We start from the raw sequence: 24,776 nt of genomic DNA, 5'->3' as shown, positions 1-24,776 counted from the left end.
GAACCTCCAGCACACCGTTCATGCAGAGACCCTCTTTCAGACATACGCCTCTCCCTTCCATGGGACTGCATTCACTTCTGACAGTGACTCTCTGAGATTCTCTCATGTATGCATGCCTAAATGGCTACAGTCATTACTTTCAGAAGAATAACTTGCACTCATCATCTGTGTTTTTGTCATTTCTGGCTTAGTCCTGCAGCACATCCTTCACAAGGGGCTACATTGCAATTTAATTGGAAGCAGGTTGTGTTGAGGAAGGCAATCACACACCTGGGATGCGCATCTCTGCTCTGGGATCCAGGTCAGCTACTTCTGATTGGCCTGATTGATTTGAATGTGATGGCTTGGGCACAGGAAGCCCAGAGTCTCCAGGGAAGATCCTTCCTAAGACAAATACTCAGTCATGTATCTCTCAGAGATGCAGACATTAGAAACACTGAGACTGGATTATGTTCCCTTCAATGTAATAGTGAAGGTATAGCCAGCAAGATACTCACAAAAAACTTCCATGGCTTCATAAATCCCTTCCTGTAGTCTGACACCATATGTATTTATTGCCTTTTAGACAGGCTACAAGACCCATGTGTTGGAGCAGCTCTTTGAGGAGCCTTAAGAGGACTGGTTGATGAATGGGGCTCCAGTGTCTATTTACTTCGGTTTGGTAGAAGCAGTGAGTCAATTATATAGCATTCTGGTTTTGCAGTTGTAAATTGACAGAGTGCTTACAGCCTATATAAGAACATATTTTGTTTATTTTAAATATTCAAAAAAGTTTTGGATAAATAAAATGATGCAGTTGGTGTAAGATTTATGATGTCCTGAATTTTCCATGATTTTAAGTGGTTGGGTTTGTACATGACGTGTTATTCAAGTATGCAGCCCAATACCAGTCTTGTCTGGCTTTTGAAACAAAAGGTCTTTTGTTGTGGTGAATCATAGAGAAAGCTTTGCAGGTCCTATTTTTATGATGATACTTACAAGCAAGAATTCCCATAAAGTCCCATCACCCTTTCTTTAGAGGAAGGGTTAGGATTCATACAGCAGATACATTGCTATCTGCCAGACTCAGAAAGCTCAACATTAAAAAAAAGTAATTGCTGAATAACTTCACAGCTCTTTGCCATCATTTTCCACATAAGGTCTCCAATCTACATCATTCAGCGAAGAACAGAGAGAATCATAAAGTCTCTCAACACCATTCATCCAATTACGTGTCCCATTAATTTTCCAATCAAACTAACTAACAACACACTGACTGCCTTCTAAGCCAAGCTCAGTACTGAAAGTTCTTTTTGTCCTGGTAATGTTGAGAGTAGATTTATGAAAAATACTCTTACTTAATAAAATAAACTGAATAGGTACATAATTCGTTGATGTTGTACAATCCTCTAAATGTTAACATCATGAAAGCAGATACTCAGCTCAGCCAACTCCTTGCTTAAGTGTCCCAATAAAATATATCCTAAAGTCACTGAGAGCCTTTCTACAGGCTTCAGTAGACATTGGAGTACCTTCTAAAAAACCATCAAGGCTCAACAGATGAGCTTTTAGAGGCTTTTCTAACTGTTAGGACAAGCTTTTCTTAAAATAAATTTTGACTTCAGGAAGGCTCCCTAACACATTACCAACAGGACCATGAAATGTTTGAGCACAAATCCTTCCACACCAAGCAGAAACCTTCTAATACACTGGATAGTCTGGGAAACTCCTATGTAAAGTACTTCAAGGTAAATATGGAAATTAATAGATTAGAAAAGAAATGTGTTGGGTGAGTTATTAACCAAGGTAATCCAGACCTCCTAACCCATGTGCCACCGTATGCTTTATGTTCTTCCTTAAGCTTATCCTAATGTGTTTTCCTTAAGGCTCTTTTCCACTTCCTTAGTTCATGAAATAAAGCAACATTAGCTCGTCTCAGTGTTAACAGATGTTGCAAGGAATTATTTTAAAGTCACTTGTATCCTGTATCTCTCCATATCTTTCAGCTCAATTTCAGCAAATTTTAGGAGTTTCTGCCCAGGAGAAAAAACCCCAAACTGTAGAGATTTACACCACACCCTCACTATCATTAAATAAACCTTGCATCAAGCTAAATCACTGCAGTCCAAGTATTTTTATACATTTTAGAAGTCTCATATCCTCTGTTCTCCCTTGAACTGGCAGAGATCCATTTTTGGGACACAGCTCATACACGTTAGTGTACACCTCTGATTTGAAAAATCAGAAAGTGGTGAAACCTCAGGGCAAAGAGAAGTGATTACAGTCACCACTCCCTGCCTTACAGACATAATAACAAATCTGAAGGTTCAGGAGCAGAGCAAGAAGTTCTAATGGATGTTGGTTAATTATTAATATTACTCACTGCCTTTGAGTGGTATTCCTGCCCAAATATAGCCTTTCTAGAAGAGAAATTGCAATCTTATTTCAGTGGACAAGAGAAGAAAAAACACATAATGGTAAAATTTTAAAAGTATGCTTCCAATAAATTCAGTGTAAGACTCAAAATTTTGGCTGTATAGCTGAAGCCAACATGACACCAGCAACACTAGCAAGTTTTTATGATAGGTATGGATCCAAAGTTCAATGAAGGAGGTGGAAAAAAAATCACAGGTGCTTTAACAGCCTGCTGTTTAGACTCCAGCTGTTAGAGAAATTGCTGGAAGATACTTTCTGGGATCACTTTATTTGAATGAAGTTTTTAATGTAATTTAAAGAAAAAAGAAACAACAACAACAAAAGAACCACCAGCCAAAGAGTGAAATAAAGAAATTTAACCTATGCTTCATGAGACTTTCCATTTCTCCTCTGTGAGCCCATCTGCAGGGATTATGAAGCAGCCTGAGCAGTCAGTGTGTGACACCAATGCTTCAGCAGGCTGGCCCCAGAGCAGAGACTTGGCTGGGACACAACACTATTACTACCAGGCTGTCAACATTAGGCTTCTCTGGAATGGAAGGAGTGGGCACTGCCATGAACTCTGCTGCACCCTGAGGGTCAGACAGCAATTCTGGGCATTGGGGATTGTGCACAGGCCCCTCTGTTTTGATGCAGTTTTTCTGTCTTAATGGTCTTGAGACAACAGAGCTGTCTCAGAAACCCACAGTTTTCAGTGCAAAGGTCTCCCATTCAGTGTTCATGGTCATCAGGGAGGGACAACCCCACCCCATTTCTTGTTTATAAAGTTGCCTGTGCCATGTTAAATTTTCAAAGGCATATGTGATTCAGGAATCACAGAAATGCTTAATGGAAAATGAATTTACTTAACTGTTTTATTGTCTGTTCTTAATTCAAGAGTATTTCATATAATGGCTGGCTCTCTCACATCTCATTATCATCAGAGAAAGCCTCCACTGAAATAGGACTCGGTACAGATGATACTTTCCTCTGATTTAGACTCCCCACAATTCCTCTGACACGAACAGCAGGACTGGAGCAGATTCATGTCAGGGCAGAATTTGGCCCACTGATGTCAGCCATTTGAATACACATACAATATGCTGTAAAAGCAAGTATTTATGAAGACTAGACCATGAATGTGAAGAGAGGGGGCTGAATCATATTCTCATAGTGAATGAGTGATGACACTCTTTTATCCAAACAAAAGAACTAATGTCTACTGGAAGGATAGCCTGGGCAGTATTGCTTTAGGAGAACAAAGGCACTTGTTTTGTTGGAACATACGTGGTGAGAGTACTGATAGATGAAAGAAAAAACACAGTTTAGTTAAAGAAGGGCATTTAGATCTTCCCTGTGGACAGGACCAGGGGTCTGGCATTTGCAGATTACACATTGGTTAATGAAATAGAAACTGATGACAAAAGTTTGATAACAATAGCAAGAAGGATCATGAAATGCACAGCTCTCACATGTGGTCACTGAGGCAGAAACATGGTTCACACGTGACTTGAAAGCCCACAAGCTACACAGGGAAGCAGTATCTGGTCTGATAGTGATGAGAGAGGAAGAGCATTTTATTTCATGGGATGATACCTTCAGCAGCACTTCAGCATTGGGAAGGGGCGTTGGGAAGGAGGAGACATCAGGGCAGCCTTTAGTTCAGAGAGAAATTACTCAAAAAAATCAAATTGTCATTTACATGTCTGTGAGCACCAAGTAGTCAGGGTAATTCCTGGGAAACTCCTTCCCTCCAACGAAAGGCAGAGACCTACATGCCTGTATTGCTGTTCTCCTGGTCTGCCTTGTCACTCTGCTTTGGCTACAGCAGCCCCAGGGAGAGAACCAGCAAGAGCAGAGCAGGAAGCTCTTTGGGCAAGGGATTCATCCTTCAGGCTATGAAGGATATCTTGGTTCTCTTGCTGAGAAGCACCATAAATATCACATCACTCTGAGAAATCTTCAGTGCCCACTTTCACATTGATATGGGAATGCCAGCAACCCCAGCGCCTGTGTCCTCACCCCAGGGCCAACCTCCACCTTGCCAACGAGAGTTTTCTGAAGACACTGGCAGAAGCTGCATACTTTTAGGCCAACACATGCTTTTTCTTTTGACAGAAAATTTCAAGCTGTCCTGCAGAGCTGACCTGCCTGGCAGGCTGTTGGTTTTGCAGCCACCCTCAGCCATTTCACGCCTGACTGCATGACTGCACACTTGTTCCCCATGAGCACTTGGTTGGGGGAGAAGGGCCCCCGAACACAGCCCCAGGAATACAGCATTTGTATGATTTATATGTGCATTTTATACCACGTATGGGATACATATATGTAATGTAGCCATTGCCCTGTCCTCCCCAGATGACAACTTCATAGTGCAAACATCACAGCATCACTGACGCCTAAACACAAACACCATAAAACAATCATCACGTTACTGGGGCTATAAACATCACAACATCAACCCCAGACCCTAACAGGCTTAATTCATTCCTTTAGGCAATGCTCCAGCAAAAATGAAAAGAAAGAAAGAGAAAGAAAGAAAGAAAGAAAGAAAGAAAGAAAGAAAGAAAGAAAGAAAGAAAGAAAGAAAGAAAGAAAGAAAGAAAGAAAGAAAGAAAGAAAGAAAGAAAGAAAGAAAGAAAGAAAGAAAGAAAGAAAGAAAGAAAGAAAGAAAGAAAGAAAGAAAGAAAGAAAGAAAGAAAGAAAGAAAGAAAGAAAGAAAGAAAGAAAGAAAGAAAGAAAGAAAGAAAGAAAGAAAGAAAGAAAGAAAGAAAGAAAGAAAGAAAGAAAGAAAGAAAGAAAGAAAGAAAGAAAGAAAGAAAGAAAGAAAAGAAAGAAAAAGGTTGGTGTTGGGATAGTGGACATTTAAACATCCCTTTCCCTCTGCGGTCCCTGGGAGGTATCTGCACTTTATTAAAACTGGCTCTTCTCATCCTTGATTCATGCATCTCAAATCAGGATAAACTCCTGTAACCACATTAGTCAATCCAGACAGATTCATCCATTACTTAATGCATTACTCAGATTTCAGTAACAGAAGGTATGTGATCTAGAGTCAAGTTCTGTTATGCTTGGATGAAAATAATAACACTAAAAAAATTCGTGGTAACTGCACCTGCAAGACAAGATTCACTGATTTTGGGAATGATGGCTACAAGTTTTCTAGCAAGTAATTAAAAAAATTCATGTCTCCATATACGTTTAACAGCTTTGTTCTGACGATCATGTCAAAAGCCTAATTGACTAGGAACAAGCTACCTGTGTGAACAGAAAGCAAAGGAGTGTTTTCCTCATCATTATTTCAGCAGCTACGTTTGGTTCTTTGCAGTTTTTCCTACAGTAGTGGGACAGCATACAGGATCTGTGGCTGTTTATTAGGAAACCAAAACAGATAAGGGAAAAGCCAAAATTAAGGCACAGAAATCATGCCCACTATTTCATGGTCAAATTTGGAGAAAGAGAAGAAAATAAAATCTATAGCTGAGGGTTTTGATTTAGACTCAAACTTATTTATCAGAGCTTGTGTGGGCATGAGCTTAATTTGTTTTTTTGCCAAGAAACATCTCCCAAAGGTTGCAAGTGATTTTAAAACAAAGGAAGCGCATTTTAAAAGCAAACAAACCTCCACTGCTCCTCTTCCACTCTTGGTTTGACACCCAGTTTGGGCATTAGTGAATCCCTTGAGTCATCATCCACAGTTCTCAGCAGCATTCTTTCTGGCTGCTCCCTGTGGCCACTTTAGTTGGAGGTATCCCTTCCGCAGGATACAGAGCCGTTTGCTGCTTTGCTGTTGTAGCTTAGGAAGGAAAGCCAGGAGGTGAGTTTCTGGGACTTCATATCTGCAGTCTTGTCAATGTGTGTGTTGAAATCTCCCAGGATGACAAGTCAGGGTATTTCATCACTATTGTCAACAAGGTATCAGTGGACTCCTTTATGAACCCTTTAGTCTGTAGAGGTCTGTAAACGAGCATAAAACTCTGTGTTAGCTTTGGCTCAAGTTTCTATTGTCAGATGAATGAATTCAAACCTTACTCTCAGCCTCCATTAGAGCTGCCAAATCCCACCCAGAGGAACTAACTGGGACAGCAAAATGCTTTATCAAACCTCTGTGCCCCTGCACTTAGTTGAACCATTTGCCAAGTGCTGTGGATGATCTCCTTGCTTTGCAGAAAAATATCATGCACATGCAGGAAAGTTCACACACAGCATAGATCCTTTCTAATCCTGCTCATCAAGTCACAGGAGTCTTCTCACTTTGGGGGACATTGTATTCTCTCATCAAGGGCGATTAAACACACCCATGACTGTAATCAAATTGCATGTGTTTAAGACTTCAGCAGGAACCTGGATGTATTGGAATGTACCTGCAGGAACCTGGATGTACTGGAATTTTATTCATCAGAATGCATCTGGCTGCATGTTTCTGATTGGTTAGTTTCTTCCTTACCTTGCTCTGAAGTCTAGCCACAGCTCAGTGTTCAAGTAGATAACACAGAAAATTGTCTTGTTTTGTTTTCTTTTGTGAGGTGTGTCTTTTTCACATCTCCTGAGACAGCAGAAGTCACTCTAACCCTTTCAAAATGTTTTAACTTCTAAAACTCCATTTTCATCTAGGAGAAATCACTGTTCCCTGGCAGAAATCCTATCAGAAGGAGTCAGGCTGTTTAAAGGCACTTTTCTGACACTCATTCAGCCTGTATTCATATCTTTCCTCGGTCTGCCCAAGGATGGTTTGTGTCCTACGTGGAGTCCTAGATAATGAAGTCAACAGCAAGAATGTGAGCGTCAGCAGTACCCACAGCTCCACTGGCAATCAGACAACCAGGGCCAACCCTAGCTAAATGAGCAAGACAGTGACCATGCTGATAAACAAAGGAAAGCACTCCTTTTCTTGCTTATAACACATGGACTATATGTAAAAATAGCCGCTAGTCCGCAGCAGTGTGTTGCTCACATGTTTGGGTAATACAACAAGTTTATTTTCAAGCCCCCTTTCTCCTATTAGTTCCTCGTCTTTGATTTTATGTGGGTTATCCAAGGATGAAGGTTATCTGAGGACTTATTTTCAGCAACAGATATTTTTAAAGGGTTGGAGGTTATCTGAGGTTTAGCTTGAAAATAACAGTACTTTGGAGAGTTTGCAACCCCGCCTAGTATCATTTAGTTGAAGATATGCCCACATGCACAACTAGTCAATTCACTCTGGTAATTTAACAGCGTTGTTGAATTCTTCACTGATGCAATGGTTTCACTTGCCAGTTTTTATAAATAACACTTTCTAAAAATCTCTGTTTACCCAGGACATCCTGGCTAACAGTGTTTTGGCACAGGGTATTCGTTCCCTCATCATTTTGTAGCAAGACTCAGCAAAGCAATACACACAGACATGAAGTTGTCAGCCCTTAACAAAACTCCAGTTCAAAACAGAGAAAAATCTTCCTCAATAGCACTCGCTATTAAACCATATTAAACCTACTCTTCACCTTCAGCTCTACCCTCCCAAAAGATTCAAGTTCACAGCCTTGGGTTGTACCTTCAAGGCACCCAGTGGTCATAGACTGAGACATCTAAAATTCAACTAAAGCTGTAGGAAGAATTGTGGTTGGCAAGTGCACTCCTGACATTAGAACTGCCCACAACAGGGCAAAAGCCCATCTGGAAACACAGGTTTCCTATAGGCAGATCTGAAAGTGTGCAACAGACTCACCAAAATTTAATGGGCTGGGTACAAGCAAGCACCCTGTGAGTACACACTTGTTTAGCTTCTTTTTGTTTCTAAACACCCCAAAGAAATGTTGATGGAAGAAAACGTAAACTGGAAAGACTGTGATCCCCTCTGACAGGCCCTGAGGAGAGGATGAGGAAGCTGCAAGGGGCAGTTAGTCACTTTGTCCAGCACTAGCTGGATGGCACTGGAATAGCCTGGTGATGAGACCAAGCTTGCCCCAGGCAGCTTTCACACCAGTGTGGTGGTAAATCTCAGGCCATGGAGCAAGGTGAAAGAAACATGTCCTACAATGCTTCAGGCTACCTCCAAAGCTATAAAAAACATCACTAACTCCTGTGTCTCTATACGTGAATGTAAGCAAATATTGGAAACTTGCCCTTTCGATTGGAACCCACATTTGCTTTTGTTTTAATTGTGTTGCTGAAGAGAGGACACTGATGTGGTTAGAAATAGCATATTGAGAGGTCAAGAATTCAATCTGTTCTAGAGAGGCCTACTGCTGGTTCTCTTGGCAGGGCTCGCACGGGGCTGCTGTCAGCCAGTCCCCAGGAAGCATTCTCGCTCACAGAGCAGGGGGGGTGCAAGTGGCCAACATTCAGGCTTGGCTGCCTAACCAGAGAAAGGGTTTCAAAATGTCAGTTCAGCTCAACCTAAATCATTTTCCCAAGGCACAAAGGGATGGAGGGGGAACTGAAAAGTGTCCTGTACTTCTGTTTCACATCTCACAGTTTTATTTTCAGTTACTGGAATGAAATGCAGAGGGAACAAAAGGCCGGGCAGGTCCTATACCTTCCCTACCCCATAGCCCAGCTTTTAAGTAGACCAGGAGATGAATAATCCAAATTCACTTATTTTTCCCCTTTTTCTGAAGAGGTTTGATCCCCACCTTCCCCATTCACATCACAAGACTCTCTCAGAAACCTTCTTATGCCTTTCTGAGCATGACCCACCAGTCAAAGCAAGCTGGTCCCCAGGCTAACCCCAAGATTCTCTTTCCAGGATACAGAATGGGGAATATACTCATTGGGGCTGGCAATGTGGATTTGGAGTCCCTCAGACACAACTCTAAATTATAGCTGGCTGGCTTATACATTTGGTACATATTCTGTTTACCTTGTGATTGTGCGGGAGTGTTAGGACATCACCACAAGTTTCAGGAGTGTCCCCTGGCACACACCGTTTCAAGCCCATGGATTCATGATTCACTCAAGATGACTGCAGTCACATAAATGAAGTGTCTTGTTTCATCTTGTTTTTTTTAAAAAACTTCAACTGGAGAGAGGCAGTCCACCTCAAAGCCCCAGGCTTTGGCCACACATCTGAAATTTAATGCCTGTTTTTGGTATAAGGCTGGCTGAAACCTGCAAAGACTGAGAATTTAAACCTTGCTGTAGTCTAGTCCCACAGAGTACTAAGCAGCAGCATTGAATGAGAAATAGCCTTTTGGGGTGCTATGTATGATGCTGGGATTGCGTAAACCCTTGCATTAGTCTAAAAAGGAAAGATATAAAAGCACTTGCAAGAAAAAGGCCTTTCTAAGAGCAAGACAGGGAAAAAAGTAATGAAGACAGCAAAGTGTCCTGCTGATGGCACCAGTGTAGGAAAGGGCAACATTAAGTTCAAAAGGAGACTTCAGCATCAGATTTCCTTTCAGAAAAGATGCCATGGTACTGTATTCAGTGTTCAACATCACCACACCCAGAGCAGCAACCAGAAACTCTTAACCTTAATGCCAGTAGGGACACAGAAATGGCTTTCCTAAGTTACAAAAACAGCCTGGACTCCAGGGGATTCCCTGTCCCTCTGAGCACTTTGTGCCCATCTGTGTTGCAGATAGCAATTATTATCTCATCCAAGGGAAAATGAGCAGCATTTGCAAGGAAAAGGCAAAAGAACATCAGGCTTTGCCAAGCCAAAGAGGGCTCACCAAAAAGAAGATGGTTATTTTCCAATAAGGGCCTATTTTTACTAAAACATGGTAAAATATGTGTCATTGTGAAGGGCCACACATGTACATCACTTGTAAACATTGGCACCTATGTGATATATGGCCTTTGTTCCTATGGCAATTTTTGTTTAAAAGAAAAATGTGTATCGCTAACTCAATATGTTTTCTTAGAGTCGAATGCTTATATTAGCATAACAGTGTCTTACAGCATCAGTACAACCGAGCTTGTGTCAGCACTTTCATTAGAACTAACCCTCTTCAGGGATAGTTTGGATGAAGCAGGATGTGTAAAGGACTGTTTAGGGGCAGAGTTTCAGTCCTAATTACTAAAGCATTTGTTTTTGTTAAATCAGAAGGTGTCCAGGCTTTTTGGCCTCACATTTGATCAATCATAACTTAAATCCTGTTCTGGGCAGTCCTGGTTTTTATGGATGGGATTATGGCTATCTTTACATAGCTAGGAAAATAATCTTGCCAAATAATGATTTTAACATTAGTTTTGTAGTATGCATCTCTATTCCTAAAGACCCAACTCGTAGCTTTTGTGAACTTAAGAGAAAATCCTATTTGACATTTGTTTATTTGTTTACATCTCTGTTAAAATAAAAAAAAGGCAATTTCTGAAAGAAGACAGAGCATGTTAACTTTAAAGATTCCCATACCTCAAATCAAACATCATAACTGGAAAAATATTGATTTTGACTAAGATTTTTGGCCTGTAAATTTTCATGGTTATAGGTTGAATATAGATATATATTCAGCTCATATATATTATATAGAAGGTATACCAATATAAATAACATTCATATATTTACATATATATATATTCAGACTTGCAGATATATAAATATATTTAAAATATATTTTCAGCCTTATAATCTTCAAAGTTTATAGGTCTGTGACAAGATTTCTAACTTTCAACAAAGTTAAACCGACAGTGTTAACAGGGTACCTAAGCAGAAAATTCAGAAAAACCTGCAGTCCAACCTACATAACAACTGTAATTGAAACAGGCTTTCTGGCTTGCAATATGATTGCAAGTTACAGAAAGAACAGAAGTTACATCCATGGCTGCCCAAGGTTTTTGCTGGGTTTGAGTACAGTGCATATGTCCAACAAAGAGGCAGTCCAGTATTAGGAGTCTTTATGGACAGACAGCTCAGACAACTAGAAGTCACTGGAGAATAAGAGTGGTTGTGATTATATAGAGGGGTATCTATGTATCTATTCTGATGTGTATCAGAAAAAAAAAAATCCACGTAGATTAAACAGTTCTGACTCAGTCTATCACAACTAGAGAGCTTTTGGAATATGAGGTTTTACATAATTTGGGGAATATATTTCCATGTAAATCTCTAAAGGCTAAAGAAGGGGGACAGTAGTAAAATTCATATATAATCACTATTGGTAATGTCTGACAAGCCTAAATATTTCTAATATTCGGTATTGTGCTAGTGAGTGGTAGATGCAGCATGTATGAAGAGCTGTTTCATTCTAAGAAAGCCTTCTTCTAATAACAGGGAGGATTTCATGCATCTTTAACAGCATTTCAAATGACAGCCTCAACTATCCTTTAAAACGGAGGAGAGACATATTGAGAGATACCCACAGATATCATTACTACCCTCCTTGTGCATGTTCCTGTGGTATAGGAGAATAAGTGAATTGGCTTTCCTTTAGAAGGAGAGGTGGAGAGAGAGATGTTATTTCTAAGAGAATGAAAAAAAAATGATAAAACCCAATGTAGAGTGCAATTAGCAGATCTAGAGGAATAGTCATAAACCCTACATTATGTTCATGACACATGTCACTGCAGATACACAACTGCCCTGATAGACCACAAGAGGTTTATTGTGCTACAAATCAATGTAACAGACCAAGAAGGACATGGGTACAGCTAGCCCTGAGCAAAAGCACCTGTTCCTACCAAGCACATGCAAAGAGGGGAGCAAGCAGGCTCTCCTTTCTTCCCCTCAGTCCAGGGTGCTAACACAAAGGAGAGGCAAGCTCTAACTGCTCAGACCTGGAGAAAATGCTACTTACCATCTCCATAACAGAAAATAATTCAGAAGCATGGAGCTAGATAGCAAGATGTTGAACATGCTGCTCACAGCCAAATGCCAGAGCCGGGAGGTGGCTGGAAATGCTCAAAAATACCCATCTGCCCCCTGTTTCCTCCTCCCTTCTTCCAGCCTCAGCACATTGGTTTTACTGGGCTGGTTTTCAGAGGTGCCTGTGGATTGAAGGGAAAGCCTGAGCACCTGACTTCAGCAGTCTAGATTGCCCATCTCGGGTAGTGTAGCTCCCAAGCTATGTGTCAGAAAAAGCAAGTCTAGCTCTTGTCATGCTTCCTTGCAGGGAAGGAGAACGCACGGCTTCAAAATAAAGAGGAAGCACAGACCAGTTCTAGGCACTCAGTCATGTCAGTAACACCTTTACAACTGACTCCTTCCCCTTTAACAGCACCATGTCTTGAAAATCCCCGTTCTTTTCCCTCCTTGGTTGTTTTATGGCTGTGAATCTCCCTCTAAAATGAAAATAATGGACATCACAGTCTTCTTTGTTGCAGTGGCTTTGACATGCCAAGTATTTTCATGCACATTAATAAAGCAAGAATTGAGAACTGGCACAGCATTCTCTTAGTTCAATTTGTGCTTTTAATATTTGTTCTGTGGATGCAAGCCTTACTGTCAGGTCCATTCGTTATGAGATGGAAGGAAGCTCTTCTATTCTTATAATGGGTTTCATTGAAAAGCAAAGCCACTTCCCTGCATTTATTTAAGTCCAGAGCTAGAATAGAGACCAGCATGATGAATTTTAAACAGAGTTCACATCTGGTCCAGAAACCACAATCAATTTATTGCTGTATCTGAAACATTTTCAGCATCTGTCATATAATATATTTTCACACGTTTCTAACAAGACATTTTCTTGGACGTAACATAGACAGGTATATCTGTCAGTTCAATTTCATGCAAACGAAACAGAAGAATTTTTGGCATGGTTTGTTATACTGTCTTTGGAGCAGTGTAACTATCATGTGAAAAGGGTATTATTTAAGGATGCCAGAAGCTCAGCAATTTCTTCCAAAATGTGGAACTACTGACTACACAGCAGATTTTTATATTTTTTTTAATCTATACCTTCCTTTTTTCCATTTTGATAGAATCCATTATTCAATGAATTTGAGAGAGAGGTGCATACTTACATATTATAAAATCTATCTGAGCCCATTCTGGGAACTCTCACATTTTATGTTAAAGTGGAATCTTCCACTCATGATGGCCATTTAATCACAACTTTATTCAAAGTTTTATTAAAAATAAATGGCAGTACAAATCATATTAAAATTCTTAAAAGCTTCACGTTTTCACCCAAACCTGTCATGGACTTTCCCACACAGAACCACAGATGTATCAAATAGCTTGAGAGCACTGCAGCCCTATAAATAGGTATGCCAATTTGTCCCCATATTGGCCCCAGTACAACCATTTACCACCTCATTTTTGGCTACATAAACTGCCTCTAAGCACTTTCTCATTTGAAAAGCCTGGGGTTCCTGTAAGAACACTGCATCAGCAGACAAAATCCTGCACTCCTCACCCTTTCCCTGTGCTCACATAAGATTGTCCACAGCCATTACTTCTTTGACAAGACAAATAGAAGGCAGTCAGCATTCTGTGATGAGTCCTAGCGATAGTTTTCTTGCTTTGTTTGTCCTTTATTATCTCAATGAAATTGAGACAAGATGAAGTTTGTTGGGGTGTACTGGGGTGCACCCACAAGTGAGTGAGCCCATGTTTTTGCTGTAAGCACACTTGAGATGTGGAGAATCATATGGGCCTGATGTATAATAGTCCCACACTCTGGGAGAAGGACCCTGAGATCATTTAACATCTGTTCCTATTTAATTAATATCTGCCATAATTAAGGGTGACATTTAGCTCCTTGAACCAAGAAGAAGGGCCATAACTGACTATCAGGAACAGATAAAACAACATCCTCCCTGCCTGGCAGAGTCGTTTTGTCTTTTGAAATTGACTTATATATGGCTATAAACCTGGGTAAACTAACCTATGGCTGCAGAAAACATGCAAACAAAACTGGAGGAGCAGGTGGAGGTTTGTAAGCATTGACTGTCCAAGGCTGTTCATGCCACGGAGGGGATGTGCATGCAGATCATGGAGCCACAGGGATTGGTGGCACCATGAAGCAGGACACCATGAACTGGAGAATCACAGCTGAGCAATTGAATCAGATGTGGGGTTTGGTGATCCCATGCCAGTATTTGCTTATTTACTCAGCTTTACAAAGGTTTTTCCATCATAGGACAAAGAGGAAAATCTTCTGAGGAAGGGAGTAGAAAGCAACAACTTCACTGGCCCCCCCATGTGTCCTGTGCCTCAGGGATGCTCAGCAGCTTGTTTTCCCATGCCAAAATCTAGGTGGGCATTGACTGTGCAGGGTGAAGTGGGTGCCTGTTTGCTGGGCTGTGGTGCTCTCAGGCTGGTTGTCACCTCTGAGTTTCTCCCCCAGGAGCTCTAAATAAGGCTTGAGTTAAACATGGAACTTAAAAAAATGTCAATTTGAATTCTATTGCATTTTGATTAATAATAGATATTTTATCGACTTTCTTGATAAGCCTGGGACAGTTTGAAAATTGCCTTTTATGGAGCTGAGTTATTTATCTAATTTAAAGACCTTGTGCTCTTAACAAAACTTAGGATCGTGATTCATACTATCATTGTTCTTTTATTTTCCTTCCACTATGAATCCAGGTTTTCACAAGCAGATTCTCTTAGACATTTCATGTGGGCTTGGTTCTGCAGTAAATATAAATATATTTCCAGTGAATATGCCATAAGAAGCTTTCCAGCTCCTTTGAATAAGTTTAACCATTTGACTACTAAACAGCATAGCAAGTGCTGAGTAATTCCATGTCTCGTACATGTTTAATTAAAGGTATGTCTCAAATTAAAGTGAAAGTATCTTAGTGAGACATAGTTCTTCAAAGAAGCCCATGAAAGTTTTAACAGCACAAGTTATAGGGGCAGCAAAGGGTTAAATAAGTATACCTCACATTGTGGCATGTCCTGATTTAAAAAGAAAAAATTAGAATTTCTTTATGGGAAAAATTAGGTGATATCCAATATTTACTTACATTAGCTCTTTTTCAATAATTATTTCTAGTTATTTTAGCCTGAAAAAGAGGACACTACTTCACTTTGAAGGGCCTCCATTTAATTGCAATGTTTTAAAATAACTGCACGTTGGCTTTTAGTACAAGGTTACTCAATATAGTGCAGGACTGATGGGTTACAGAAAATCACCTGTGGAAAGAGCAGATTTTTATCTTTCTCAAAACACTGTGATATGTGTTGCCAAGATTTACAACTTCCCTAGAAGCTGGAAATCCAACTTTCTCCAAAGGCACAGAGAAGTCAATGACTGCTCTGAACGAGAGAGCCAAATCTATGGAAGAAAACAGACTCTTGAGGAAGTCGAACATTTACATCTATTTACACATCTGCAGTCATTTGGGACAACTGACGTTCAAAAAAGAAAATTGTCACATCTTTCTCCCACTTACATCATAAATGGTTAAGACAAGGTCCTCACCTGTCTCAAATTTTGCTAGTGTGCTGTAAAGAGGTCACAGGCAGACAAGGACTGACTTGAGAAGCAGATGGAGACAGGAGCTGCAGATGGATGGTACAGAGTGGCAGGAGACAGCTGAAGGGGTTAGCACATAACCCAGCACGTCCCGTGGGCAAGCGTCAGGTGAGTGGGGCACCGAGCGTGAAATCCTGGCACACCAGTGGCAAGCATTTCTAATGGCCAGGCTGTGATTTAACAGACAGGTTTGAGCCTGCATCAAAAAGCAGAGAAGCGGTGCCAGGCTGTATCAGATTAGAAACTGCACAGTTGTGTTTTGAGTTGCAAGTATTTTAACTCATAATGCAATGATCAATTTTCTCCTCTGTCCAACTGTGCAGTTCTGCAAAATGTTTTTTCTGTCTCAGTCTTAAATATTGATGTTGAACATATGTATAGTGTGACAATTCACAGGCATTTTGTGCTTTAATTCTGCAGTGATAACTCAGCTGTCTTCAATACTTCACATGCTGCACTAATTGCTATTTAGTGTTAACAATCCTGGGACCCCTGTATTTCTTCAGCTTTTATTCAAGTTGTTGTTCATATGCATTGCACTTGTTTCCTGTCACTGCACATCTTGAAGTCATAGGAAATTCATGTGAGTACCCAATTTGCCTGTGATAAGCCAAGTTTGTGAGTTAAAGCAAGACCACTTACACACCTTTCCAAAAAATTAACGTGGTCCATACATCCCCAATCTCAAAATGTGACATCATCTACCATAGCCAGAACTATGAATGAGTAGGAACACAAAAGGCAAAGAGTCATTGTACGACCTTGGCCAAGAAAGCTCCATAAAATTGCTCCCAGTGCAACTTCTGTCCAAAAGGCAAATTAAACACTGCATCCAAATTACCCACTCATCTGCCTTGAGTAGGCCAGCTCACTTTCTCTAACACTGCCTGGGGTTTTGCTGTTTGTCGGGGTGGGTCTGGTCTCAGTGAGTATTGCTTGTACATCTAATTCACAACAGAGAATCTCCTGAAGCTGCCTCAAGTTTTAGACCTCAAAAGACTCAAAGGGAAGAATGGACTTCATATTACTGCCTGCAGCTCTCTCTGATTTCCCACAACTGTTCAACAAATGGTGTTCGTTTGTAGGAGAGGTTTGCCTAAATGACCACTGAAGACATTCATGTCCAGCTGAAGCACAACACAAAGCAAATCTTTTTGTTTGCATGCTTGCAGCATCAGGACTCAAACTCATGACAAGAACTAAGCAAATAATTAGGGTTTTTTCGTCTCACTGGCTAGAACTTGTTCAGAATTTACCAAAACCAAACAATTTTCAGCATCCCCACCCAAAGCAAAGCACTTCAAAACTTCAGTCTAACAAAAGTTTTCTTTCAAACAAAAGTAAATACAAAACCTTTTGTTTTCCTGGGGAGTAGAGAGAGGAAGGGGAAATACTTCACTATTATTCAGTTAAGGCTAGGTCAGCCTCTAAAAATAGAAATCGCAAAACAAAAGCAAGAACTATTCTTTTTTCAAGTATTGAGTCAAAATGTTTTGATTGTTTTTCTCCTTTCCCTCTCAGAAAATGTTAATGACTTAAAAGTGCATTTATTAGCAAGAAAAAAATTCAAAATTTCATCCAGATCCATTCTTGATCTGTTGCTTTTAAAAGAAATAAAAAGCCCTTTGCTCTGCTGCCACTCAATTTGCAGCCCACAGGTGACTGAAAACAACACTACATTTGAGTGTAGTCTGCAAAATCAGTGCAAAACAGTGCACTTGCAATGCAACGTGGCCATGGTTTTCCATGCAACCAGTGGGTGTACAAGCATTTTCAAGGAGGCAAAGGTCAGAAATGGCTCCCTACTACTGCCAGTTTCCATGAGTATCATCCTTAGGGTCTCAAATTCTTCTGATGAACCTGTTTACTAAAATTACAGGTTTTTTAAAACATCATCATATTGTGTATTGAATTACCTTATTTCTATCCCTCTTCCCCTTCCAACTAGTAAACACCAATGGGACACAAGATGGCAGTAGGTTTTCTGGTTTTCCTTTTTTTTTTTTACTGAAAGGTGAGGTGGTTGTTGGTCTGAAGAAGGTTTCTCTACTGCATTAACTTGGAATTAATGGTGTGAACATACCTGGCAATTACGCAGTTACAAGCAAAGCACAGAAATACAGAGAAGACCTGTTTCTCCTCACTTACTCTGATCTGTGTATGGGCACAATGGTGCATGTCACCCAATGCATCTGGCAAATCTCATCACAGTGTCAGGCAATATATGTATCCACCTCTGTTCTGCTCAGTCATAGACATACACAGTTAGAGGAGATGAATTCCATCCATAGACACTTCCAGTGGCTAATGTGAAAAACAAGTACAGAAGCATTCAGTGTGTGCTTCCCATTTCCAAACAGTTCATATAATTTATTCAATAATCCTGTAATGCCAAAGAAGTAAGTCATTTCAGAGTCCTGAACCTTCAGATGCGAGACCTAATACCCAAGCTTCAGGAGGAAGCACTCTCCTTCTGTGGCACAATAACTCCTTTATTGGGTTTGCATGGCCAGGTTTGGGTAGCAGGGGGAGCTGCAGAGGAAGCTAGGGGGGTGGCTTCTGTGAGAAGCTGCCAGAAGCTTCCCAGCTGTCCAGCAGAGCCAATGCCAGCTGGCTCCAGGATGGACCCATCACAAGCTAAGGCCCAGCCAATCAGGAATGATAGGAACACCTCTGTGATAACATATTTAAAAAGGAAAAACAAAACAAGTTATTGGGCAGATGTAATTGCAGCCAGAAAAGAGTGACCACATATGAGAGGAACAACTTTGAAGACACCAAGGTCAGTGGAGAAGGAGGGGCAGGAGGTGCTCCAGGTCCCAGAGCTGAGATTCCCCTGCAGCCCACGATGAAAACCACAGTGAAGCCCATGGAGGTCAACAGGAGTGCAGAGATCCACCTGCAACCCCTTGAAGAAGACACATGCCAGAGCAGGTGGATGCCTAAAAAGAAGGCTGTGAACCTGCAGACCAATGGAGAGAGCTGCTTACACTGGAGCAGGTTTCCTGCTAGGACTTGTGACCCTGTGGAGAATCTGCGATGGAGTAGGCTGTGCCTGAAAGACTGCACCCTGTGGAGGAGTAACCCATACTGCAGAAGTTCGTGGAGAACTGTTGCCCTTGGAATAATCTCTGGTTGAAGACATTTGTGGGAAACTGTCTACCATGGGAGGATTCCCGTGCTGGAGCAAGGGAAGAATTCCTCTCCCTTAGCAATGGCAGAAATAACATATGATGAACTGACTGTAACCCCAATTACCATCTCCCTGCACCACTAGGGGAGAAGGTAGACCCCAGGAAGGTGGGAGGGGTGGGAGGAAGGTGTTTTTAAGACTTACTCTACTTCTCATTATCCTGCTCTCATTTTGTTTGTAATAAGATCAATCAATATCCCCAAACTGCGCTGGTTTTGCTCATGACAGTTTTTGGTAAGTGATCTCTGCCTGTTCCTCATCTCAACTCATGAACCCTTCATTATATTTTCTATCCCTTGTTCACTTGTGGAGGAAAGTGACCTGGTGGCTTTGGTGGGCACCTGGCATCCAGCCAAGGTCAACCCATGATAGTCTTTCTTCCTACAACCTGATCAGGGAGATGGAGTTGCTGTGCTGAGACTTAAAAGTTGTATGCACAGAACCCTTCACAGCCAGAGAAAATGAACTGTGCACCCTAGCAGATCATGGTCTTCTTAACATCTAGAGGGACATTTCCTGTATTGAGTGGTGACACATGCACCATGCCATCCAACCCTGATGAGATGGGACCAGTCCTGGGAAAACACAGCAATACAACCCTGGGATGCACTGGTGAAAATCCAGTGAAATCATAGTAACAGCACTTCTAATAATAAAAAACAGGGTGCAAGTTTTGAGGACCCCTGGGCTTTGGACACCTACATTCTACCATATTTTTTTCTTAAACAACTAAACTTTTACCTGCTCATCTGAATCACTGGGTCTTAGATTCCAACACTCATTAACTGATAGTGGTCCGTTGATTGATCCCATGGGGACAAGAATGAACACCAATATTTCCAGGCTTTGACAACTGCCACCTCAGGGTGGGTCTATACATCAAGAAGTACATTAATTATAACAGATTGGAGCTGTATTTTAGTCACTGTGAACTGCATAGGAGAGGCAGCTATAAACATATATGTGATATATCTACCTGCAACTGTTGTAAGAGAATTGTCTGGTCTCACTGGTTTCTGTAGAAGTTGTGTAGTAGGGAATGAATAAAACTGTTTTCCAAAGGACCTCAGCTAGCAGTTCACATGCATCCCTCTAACCCCGCACCTCTGCTGACCTCTCCAATGAGCTCTAAGATGCTTCGTTTCCCAGTTCAGCCCTACTGCACTGCATTTCCTTTGTGCAACATGAAGGAAAGAGATGTGGCAGATACTTAACTCTGACCTGGGAAGCCTCTGAAAGCTGTTTGCTGAATGACTACTTAAGTTGATTTTGTCCTGGGCAAATCATACCTTCCAAAGGGCAATTTTTTCCATTTGGAAAAAGCTATCGGTGAAGTGCTGCTGGAATTGAAACATAAGTCAGCAGTCTCAGGGAAGAATCAAAAAATTGTTGATCAATTTGTCTTTTTTCCCACAAACTGTTCTTTCCACATCAAGCCTCAGACATCATAGCAATACAAAGAAAACTTCCAGATCTATAGCAATGTGTTACAACAGAGCACGCTGCTTTTCAGAGCCAGAAGTCTGACTCCTTTAGCAAGCACTACTACTAAAAATCTGTTTTAAAGGCTATAGAAAGCACACTCCAGCCAACTTGACCCAAAATTGGATATCAAATAGACTGTGTAAGTTCAGCATCACTAAGGCTGATGAATAATCAGTGGAATGAAATCTCTGCCCAGAAAAATACCCTGTCTATGGAGTAATGCTGTAGACACCTCTGAACACATGTGACCCAGAAAGGTCCATGACATCTCGAAATGAAAGTAGCTTTTACCAAAAAAAAAAAAAAAAAAAAAAAAAAAAAGGCCAAGATCACAGGCCTGATTCTGATCTCACCTTGCTGTAAATCATAAGTCACTCCATTTAGGCTGGAAGTTAAGTCAAATCAATTTAAGATCCTTAATTTTTAGGGAAGGATAATTACTTTATTCCCTCCTTTCCAATTTGAAGCTGCCCATCAAGCATCCAGCTGGCTGCAGGTTGTAAAAGAGCATTTCTCTGGATGAAACCAACCCTTCTCCCTCCTTTAAATCCCCTGCCCTCTAGTAAAACACTTTAATAATGTGTAAGAGCTATTTTTGTTGGGGTATGCCCAGTTGTCCTAGACATAATATAGACTGTCTCCCAGTCCAAAATCAACTCAGGTGGCCGCTGTGAAGCCATGAAGTCAGAGACATGCAGCATGGGAGCACCAGAAGTACCTTTTAAAAGAAAAGGTAGGTCTTTACCCTTTCTGCATCAAATCACCTGCAGCCAATGGAGATTCAGCTAGCAAGTAGCTGCTTAGCCTGTTGTTGGCCTTTGAAGACATCTGTCTCTGAAGGGCTCTGCATTTAGATCACATCCATTTTCAAAACAACTCAATTTCTTTGTGGAAAATTTTAAAAATTGTTCCAAGATATATTCCTTCCTACATCTGTCAGGGTAATGCTACACATCCTGATCTGCGTGAGAGATGAGCAGGCTCACAGACGTGTCTTGGTTTTGAGCCAGACACTACCAATGCTAAAACGTGCAGCTTCTGTGTCCAACCCAGCATCCAAAGGAAAATTATTAAAAAGTGCACAAAGCTCTCAAGAGAACATGTGTGATACTTACCTTTTCTCCGACTTCCCTTGTTGAAATAGCATTAAACCCTCTCCAACTAGGGTTAATTCTATCTTTTTAATTTAAATGAAAATGTTCTTCTTTTCCCATGCGAGCTTGTAAAGTCATGGGAACATATTCTGCTGCCTTCCTGACATAAATCAATGAGTATATTGGAGGGACAGGCCAAAAAATATATACATTTCTTGCCCTTCAGCTCTATTTCACCCATAAGCATTTGCCCACATCCTGGAACAGAAGAAATGTTTTCTTTTCATTGAATTTCCGACTTTCATATTTCTACACAAGTTGGCCATCATCGCACAGTTGATATCAACAATTTGACTCAAAATCTGTTAGAAAGACAAACCCTTTTAACAGAATGACAATTATAGTTAATCCAAAAATACCTACAAACAGGATAAAGTGAAGAACAAGTAAACATTTTACTTGAGGATACTGTCTAATACAAATTCCTTTCCAGTATGACTCTCCTTCAAACATACCTTTATTTAATAGGTAATTTCCAACTTATTCATCCTACTCCTGTTCAGAATATGCACAAATTCATTGCTTTGAGTAGAACAAAAGACTAAAATAATCTATGGAAAACCAGATATTTCTTGGCCAACAATGTGTAAACTGTGACAGTTTATAAATTCAGACTGCTGGAAAGTGCAAGTTTATGGTCCTTACTAAACTACCACACACAATAATTACAGGCAAATGTTAAAAAAGGTAGGCTAGAAGGAGAGGAAGATCAAAATTTAAATTAATTGCATGTAATACCCTGTAAGTTTTATCTGTCATTCCTCTGGACAACTATTCATCTAAGGGCCTGTGCATGTACAGTGAGCCTCAGGGCGTGATTCTTTTCTATACCTTTCATAACAAGTATATTTCTGCAAAAAGTTGCGTTCTCCATTGTCTTATCTCCAAACCTATCTTGGGCAAACCCACTCAGTTTCTAAAGTGCATCCGTTCTGCGGCTGTGATTTAGCACCTTTCTGCTGTCAAAGGAACATTTGTGACTCCAGCCCCATTAATATGAGAGTGCAGTCTTTACTGAATTCACCCTTAAAGCAACCATCACAGTAGGGGAGGTCACCGTCCCTGCACCCCCAGGTAGAGAATGACTTCTCAGGAAAGTCATCATAAGCATGTCTAAGGATATTGCTTAGACAGTTTTTGATACCTGAATATCTCTTGCTGGACAACTCTTCCTTACAGTCTTACCTGATGGCCTGAAGAATCCTGCATACTAAAATACCCCTACCTCCTCACCTGGTGGTCTGAAGAACCCACTCTGTGCCAAAACAACCCTAACAGATCACCCTGATGGTCTAAAAGCTCTGCTGCACCAAAGACGAGTTCCTGGGCTTCACAGACCTATGCGGGTCCTGCTCAGTTAGAGACTCACTACTCTTGGTGCATCACTCAGAAGTGCTTTGCTGAAGATGACATTTGGGAAATCTGGTATGGCTCAGGAACTTTAGTCCAGACCCACTATCAGCATCGAATCCACACATGAGACAAAACAACAGCATTACCCTCAGCCATGACCAACCACTGTCATGTGTTCTCACCTGCCCTGCTGGCTTCGCTTCCCACTTTGCACCTCCTGAGGTGTGCACGCAGCTTGCACTTACTACTGACTATTTACTGACTACTGACAATTCTGCCACGTTGCTCACCCTCTTGGAGTGCCTCCTCTGCTTCCCCAGGTCAACAAACTTCCTGTCCAGACCTGTACAACACTTGTTAGCCCACTGACAGTTTTTTATTTTCTCGACAAGTAAATCAAGCTTTAACTTTTTTTCAGGCATGTGGCCTCAGTCTTTATCCATAGTCAACAGTTCCCCATGCAAATGAAGGCTCTTCTTGCATATTCACTAGGTATCCCATCTCTCTAAAAACACTTCTGTCAGAAAACAATCTTCTTATAAGCTGTCCATTCCATATGTTCCACTTTCCTTGGCATGGCCTTATCTGAGCCAGGCAATATTTCTTTTTGACAAGAAAAAAATTGTTTCAGAAGAGTAAAAATGAATTTGGGTTGAATTTGGCTGATCCAGTTCCTGCTGAGAAAGAAAAAATAAGGGTTTTCTTTAAGTGATTACTTTTTCAAAACAGCATTGATTGTTCCAAATTTGACCAAAATGTAAAAATAAACAAAAAACCCCCAAACCTGTTAAACACAGAATTGAATGACCTTCAATCCAAAGATTACAATGTGCAGGAAAAAAAATTATTTCACTTAAGCCCAAATAGTTTTTCATTTTTTGTTTTTGCAGCAAATGGAACAATTCCCGTTCCAAGTGGGGACCTGAGCCTTTTATTTCTTTTTTATTTCTGACATGTCCTGAAGACCTATCGATCTTCATAGTCTGTGGCAGCACACAACAGCAAACAGGGCTGTGCTTCTATCTTCCTTCTCCCTATGTAGATCCATGAGCTGGTCACCAGGACTAGATTCACTCCAGCTCACATCAGAAGTTTTAACCACCACTTAGTACTCTGTCATCCCAGAGTAATGGTCAGTTCTGAGGGCAATTCATGGGGTCTGTTTTCTGTCCAAGGGGATGAGACAGATTTACAAATCTGAATACATGATGATAAGAAGTAAAAAAACAAACAAAAAAGCCACAAGATAAACCACAAAAAAAAACCAAAAAACCCACAAAAAAACACAAAAAACACACCAAAAAAAACCCAAAACCAAAAACAAAAAACCCCACAGCTCGAGATCAGCTTTTAAAAGAAACATATTTATATTTTGGCATCCATTCGTCAAAAGACTTAACATAAATATGGATTGAAGGCCCTGTCATTCTCGAAAATAAAAGTTAATCATCTGCTCTGATTGGCTCTAATCTATGTTACTTCTTCATTGATCTCACACTTTGTAGTTTTGACATCCTTTTTAGCAAGGCGAATGCAAATACTGCCACACTGTTTCTAGATGGTGTGTCACTGCAGTTATAACAACCATTGAGGGACATTTTTCTTTAAACAGAAAGTTTCCATGTAGTAAACAGGTTGTCTGAAATATTTTGTGTTTATTATTATGTATTGCTACTTTGATTTTTTTTCTTATTTCCTTGACATTTTTACTCTTCTCAGAGGTACACCGTGAAATGACAACATCAACAGTGACACATTGCAAGATCTCTTTGGATACTAGGGAAGAAGATCTTACCATGAAAGTAGTCTGACACAGGCACAGATTGCCTAGAGAGGTTGTGGAGCCTC

The 24,776-nt window shown here is 40.7% G+C and overlaps 1 long non-coding RNA gene across 1 annotated transcript in view; it reads right to left on the bottom strand.

The window, feature by feature from the left end:
* Window positions 1-6,317: 6,317 nt before the first annotated feature.
* Window positions 6,318-24,776, bottom strand: part of LOC139670248 (uncharacterized) — a 201,297-nt gene continuing 182,838 nt past the window's right edge. The window contains exon 10 of the long non-coding RNA XR_011697451.1: window positions 6,318-6,351. This is a non-coding gene — a long non-coding RNA (uncharacterized lncRNA). The remainder of the gene's footprint in view (window positions 6,352-24,776) is intronic.

This window comes from Pithys albifrons, chromosome 1 (assembly GCF_047495875.1).
Source record: "Pithys albifrons albifrons isolate INPA30051 chromosome 1, PitAlb_v1, whole genome shotgun sequence".
Taxonomy (NCBI): Eukaryota; Metazoa; Chordata; class Aves; order Passeriformes; family Thamnophilidae; genus Pithys; species Pithys albifrons.
The sequence above is the reverse complement of the archived record's forward strand: the minus strand, read 5'-3'. Positions and strand labels throughout refer to the sequence as shown.